At 44.6% G+C, this 6000-nt stretch overlaps 1 long non-coding RNA gene across 1 annotated transcript; it reads left to right on the top strand.

The window, feature by feature from the left end:
- The first annotated feature begins 1470 nt into the window (after positions 1 to 1470).
- Positions 1471 to 3360, top strand: LOC105148595 (uncharacterized). Its single transcript, XR_015545114.1, has 2 exons — positions 1471 to 2389; positions 2477 to 3360. It is a non-coding gene; the product is annotated as an uncharacterized LOC105148595 (long non-coding RNA).
- The last annotated feature ends 2640 nt before the right edge of the window (positions 3361 to 6000 follow it).

The raw sequence follows: 6000 nt of genomic DNA, 5'->3' as shown, positions 1-6000 counted from the left end.
CTGCTATTGAAAAAGTATATTTTGTCGTGATACTCCGTTTTGAGATTGCTTATCGCCACATAGTTATCTTTGTTTATAAAGTATTTATTTAAAATATTTTATAATATTTTACTGAACAGGAACATATATCCCTTTTAATGATGCGAGGATGGGGTGATCGTAGAAAGTCTTACGCACATGTGACATAGAACTTTTCAATCTAACTTTTAGGAATGAGGACAATGATATATCTAAATCAACTGTTATTCGTACTGTACTACGTTTTGAAGACAGTTTTTTGGGTTTTGTAAAAGACCATAATAGTCAAAGTAGACCAACAATAGCAACAAATTCTGATAAAAGATTGAATGTTCTACAGTCTTTTATCGAAGATCCGCGTAATTCAATTCGCAAACACAGTTGCACAACACGATGATTGATCCTATGTCAGTTCATAAAATTCTGAAAAAGGAGAAATTTTATCCATATAAGATCTATCTGGAGCAGGAACTATGATTGTGATCGTCGCATTTAATTTTGCGAAAGTATGATATTAAATATCAATAGAAATCTTTTATTTATTAGTCAACATTATTTTTTTCAGATGAAGCTACTTTTGAGCTAATCGGGAATATAAATCGATAATTGCAGATATTAGATGAAAATCCTCATTGGATGTACGAGAATAAACTCAGAATCAGCAAAAAGTCAACGTATGGGCTGGAATTTTAAATGAAGCTATTATTGCGCCTCTCTTTATTGAAGGTAATTTAAATGCTGACAATTTCTTAATCATGCTTCAAGATAAAATAGTTTGGGCAATCCGAAACATTGCTCGTCAAAACTTGAATGACATTTGGTTCCAGCAAGATGAGGCGCCACCTCACTACGGTTTAGTACGCCAATATCCGAATAAAGTTTTTCCGAATAGGTAGATAGGAAGAAGGGGTTACATTGAATGGCCAGCACGATCACCTAATCTAAATCCACTCGACTATTTTTGTGGGGATATTTAAAGGAAAAAATTTATAATACTAAATCTCGAAATCTTAATGATTTACATCAACGAATAATAAATGAATTTAGAATCATGCCTCGCGAATTCTGTAGAAATGCAGTCTTAAGTTTTTATAATCGTCTAGCATATTGTCAGACTACGGAGGGACGCCAGTATAGTTTGAGTATTTGCTATAATATGTAATATTCTTTTAACCCTAGCTCGCCATACTAGGATATGACGTATCTATTGCGATTTTTTACATTGCAATTCAGACTTTAACTTTTTATGATGTGATTGAAGAATAAATATAATATTTTTTGTTTCATATTCTTTGTTTCATATTCTTTGTTTATTTGTTCTTGTCTTACTCTAGAGATATCAATTTTGCATGTGATAAGTTAAAAATATGTTTTCTATTTCAGAGGTATAACTTGACGAAGTTCCAGATCCTAGCGGGGTCTAGCCGAGAAAATCATTAAAAACTGGTAGGTAAGGCGAGTTGGATTAAAGGAATGACAAATGTTCAAACGAATGACTGTTGATTTATATATATCATTGTCTTTATTTCTAAAAAATTGAAAAGTCTTGTCGCTTGCGTAAGACTTCCTATGACCACCCCATCCTCACATTAAAAGGGATAGCATCTTAGCTTAGGTAATGCTAATGTCCCCGCAAGGGATGGGATCATCTCGGATGCGAGTTGCGGCACTCCCGGACGCATCTTGATATGATTCTACTACGGGTTTAGCAAATCCGCGGTGTCTGAGCTCTCGTAATCTCTTTCCTTGCACCACTGGAAGAGACCGAGCGTCCGAGATTGCACCCGACTTTTCGGACGAGCTCTCTATAAAAGATCCTCCTGTCCCGTGGTAGTGGTGTGCGGCCACGGAATGAATGGGTGGTGGGTGAATCACTCAACAGCGGCCAAGTGGGGAGCGCAAGGACGCTAGTGACTATGATGATACGGACTCTTAAATATTGTTAATTGAGTATAGATAATGTGTACATATGTGAATAAACAGTGAATGGTATAAACTACGGATGATCTACGAAGACGTTTGACATTAGTGGATTATGACTGGGGGCCATTGCTGAGGAGCTCTACGTGCGGCATGATCCTCCCGCGAAATTGGCTCAATCATCTATGATGAGCTAACTGTGGGGCAACGCTCCCACTTATGCCTGCTCGATGGATTCTTCAAATTTTGTGACATGTTGTGATTCTCTTGATCCTGGTCTGGACTGTCTTGACTTACCGTCGAGATAGATGGCATTAGTGGGCCTGACATGGACCAGGACTGTAGTAGCGTGAATTCCAGAGAAAGCACTTCAGGATGTTGGTTAGCCTTTATGGGTTTTGCTATTTGCTCCCTATCCTGGAGGTGTGTTCGAGATTGCCCGACAAAGGTGGTAAGTACCATCCCATTTTCTTCGCTGTAGCGTTTTTCTGATTATATTAGAAAGTATGTTTGATTGATGCTTTAATTGAAATTAAAGGTGGGAGTAAGTCCTATAACCGACTTTGGTACACTCCCGTCTTGCGGTCGTTCGGTGATGTCGTCCTTGCCGCCGGGCGGTCATCCGCTTATGTAGGGTTGCAGAAGGAATTAGAGGCGAGCGGGGTGATTGGCCGCCGAGTCACTCGGCTTCTTTCTCATCGCCGGTACATATACAATATGGATAGTTTTAAAAAGGACATAACACGGCGAGAGTTCGGATCCTCGTCACGGTTTCCCGGGGGTAGTGTCCCCGCTCCCGTGCGATCGACTCCTACGGAAGAATCAGGCCAGAGGCAAATTGCCGGCGGGTTCCGCGGCCGATATGGCTACCGCTGAGGGTGGGACTGTGGACAAGGGTGTGTGTGCGATGCCCGATTCTGGTTTGCAGTCGAAGAAGGGGAATGCTTTGTTGCAACGGCGAAAACCCGCGATAGTGTTGGAGAAGCTGTCTATCACTGGGGTTGGTGAACAAATGAAAAGTAAGGGTGACATTGTTCCTGACAGTCAGGACACGGTATTGATGATAAGTGATGATGAGAACATGGTTAGTGTCAAGGGGTCTGATCCCAGGATAGTATCCGATGTGCGTCTCCCCAGGGATTACGCGTGGTTGATGAGGATATTGTGAATTCACCTGTCACTGCGGTCGAGATGTCTGATGCTCCAGTGGTGATCGACAGTTCGAAAGGAAGAGCCAGTACTTCGACGGATTCTATCACATCGGTTGATGCTGTGCGAAGTAAAAAGAGAAGACGTAAGCCAAAGGGCAGTAATGTCCCAGGAGCTAAATCCTTTTCTAAAATGAGCGCATCAAGAATGGACGATTATGACTATGACATTTTGGATCGGCCCGATTTCCTGTAAATCACCAAGAAAGATTGGCGGGCGGGTAAAAAGAGAAAATTACAGGAATGTCCCTTAGACGACTCTCTGTCGTATAAGCAAAAGACTGCGGTGGATGAAATTACCTATCTATTCCCGTAGATGTCTCCGACACTATAATGACAGAGACCTTGAGAGTCTTGAATGCAGCAAGTAGCGCGCAAAAAAAGACATCAACGATGAAGGGTAATCTGCGCCGCCAGATAATTATAGGAGTGGAAGTGGCCAGACAGGCAGTTTAACAACTGGCGGCGAACTCAGTTAGGGTTCAAGAACCGGTTGAAGTAATGAGCGGAAGGTGTCTTCAACTACAAAGATAGTCTCCTAGAAGAAGTCAGGCTACTGAGGAGGGAGCTTGTTAGCTGTAAGGCGTCAAGACGCAGAAAACTAGATTACGGAAGAGTAGATCGACAAATGGCTGGAATTTCGCACACCTCCCCTCTGGGAGTAGCTGGTGTGACTGAGGATATATCTCCAACATGCCGCCCTTCACTGAGGGGAGTCTCCAGAGTAATACCGGAGGATTCCTCTGTGAGAAGGAAACTGGTCGATGAAAGAGAACATATTGTTCTCTCTGCTGCGGTTAGTGGGCAAGAGGACAACCACCAACGAGAAAAGGACCTTACTGGTTGGCTTCCTTCTTCAGGTCCCGAGAGAGGAGAGCCCTGGGAAACTGTTGCGGGGAAGAGAAAAAGGAAGAAAAGGAAAACAAGAATAGATATTTATCGTGATGGTAACAGTGTGCCAGTGCTTTCGAAGTTGCGTCGGATAGTGGTAGTGGTGCGAAAACGGTGAGGAAGGATGTTTCCTTTGCGGCGGTTGTGAGGGGGGTTTGTGACGTGGCGACAGCTCCTGGGAGCAAATCTCGGGTCCGTTCGAAACCCGGATCTGCGATCCCTCCTGGTCGAACTGTTCATAGAGGAATACGTAAAATGAATTCCGCTGCGGTTTTGATTAGTTGTGACGAGGGAGGCCCCTCATATGTGGAGGTGATGGGTGAGGCGAGATCCAATGTTTCACTCGAGGAATTGGGCATCACTGACATGAGAGTCAGACGTGCTCAGACTGGTGATTTTCTGGTGGAGATTCCGGGGGAGGATGCTGAGTCAAAAGCTGACTCTCTTGTGAGCCGATTAAATTCCCTCTTCAAAGACCAGACTGGAATCAAGGTGGTATGGCCGATTAGAAGAGTGGAATTCCGTCTTCTAAACTTGAACGAATCCGTTATGGTTTGTGAGATTGCGGAAGCTGTAGCAACGCATGGGAATGTACAGTCGAGTGACGTGGGTCCTCTGAGACCAGATAGAGGTGGCCTTAACACCGCACCGGACAGTGTCCGGTCACATGTGCGAATCAGATACAGAAAGATGGACTTCGCATTAGCGAAGCTGGTCCAAAGTACGTTTGGTGCCTTTGGCCAAGAGGAGACTCCACTGCTACAGGTACTTCGCTGTAGGGCATATAAGGGCCAATCGTAGGAATGCTGTGGATAGGAGTAATGTTTTCTTTAATTGTGGCAGGAACATACGGCTATTGACTGCAAGACTTCACCTCATTGCCCGGTTTGTGCAGAGAGAAATCTACCTGCTGGGCATAGAGCAGGAAGAGATGGTTGCGTTCCTTATAATAGCCCGATAAGAACAGCGACAAGTGAGAGGGCTGATAATAGCGACAGAAGAGAAGAGTCTTGCTATTCGAACGTCTGAGGCTGTTTCCCCCAGGAGAGGATATCGGTTGACGTTCCCAATGGCTAATATGGACAAATGTATATTGGACAAATAAACGTCAATCGATCGAGATCTGTGCAGGATTTTATCGCGCGGGTGTGCGAGGAGAAACGATTGGGACTTGTTGCCGTATCGGAACCTCATTCAGTGGTAAACAATGGACGCTGACTTTTTTCGGTAGACGATCCGGCGACGGCTGCCATTACATGGCAGCACTCCCAAATAGACGTTCCATATTCGCCTCTTTATAGGGGGAAGGGATACGTTGCGGTGGAGTGGGGAGGAGTAGTGGTGTTTAGCTGCTACTTCTCCCCCAATCTGCCGGTCGTAGATTTTGAAAGGGAACTGCATGATTGACATTTGAGCATTCGAATCCTATCGTGCAATCAAAGACCGTTGTTGATTTTGGATGATTTCAACTAGGTACTCTGCATGGGACTTGAGCGATGCGAACCGTAGAGATAGAATTTTATCAGGCTGGGCGAGGGACTTGGATCTTGTGCTATTAAACAATGGTTTTGTGCCCACTTGCGTGCACCCGCTTGAGGCGGTTCATGCGTCATGCGTGGACCTATCATGAGCTGACGGCTCGTAGAGTTAGCGATTGGCGCGTGGCGGTAGATATCGAGTCTCTTTCGGATCACCGTTACGTTCTTATGAGGGTGCAAAAAAAATAGTGGGTCCTCTAAGGAGAACTGCTGGGAACAAATACTTCCCACGGTGGAGTATTGGCAGGGTCAATATGGACCTATTAAGCGCGGCAGCCAACATAAAGACCTGGTCCTTTTCTCCTCATGGGAATGTGGCGGAATCCCTGGCTGATGGACTGAATGCGGCATTGACAGAGATCTCGGACGTCTCGATGCCGCTTTGAGGGCCACCGGTAGACCGTCGGTTTATTGGTGGAATGAGG

The sequence above is a fragment of the Acromyrmex echinatior genome, chromosome 5 (genome assembly GCF_024713525.1).
Source record: "Acromyrmex echinatior isolate Ae372 chromosome 5, ASM2471352v2, whole genome shotgun sequence".
Lineage (NCBI taxonomy): Eukaryota > Metazoa > Arthropoda > Insecta > Hymenoptera > Formicidae > Acromyrmex > Acromyrmex echinatior.
Note: the sequence above shows the minus strand (reverse complement) of the source record. Positions and strands in the feature narration are given on the sequence as shown.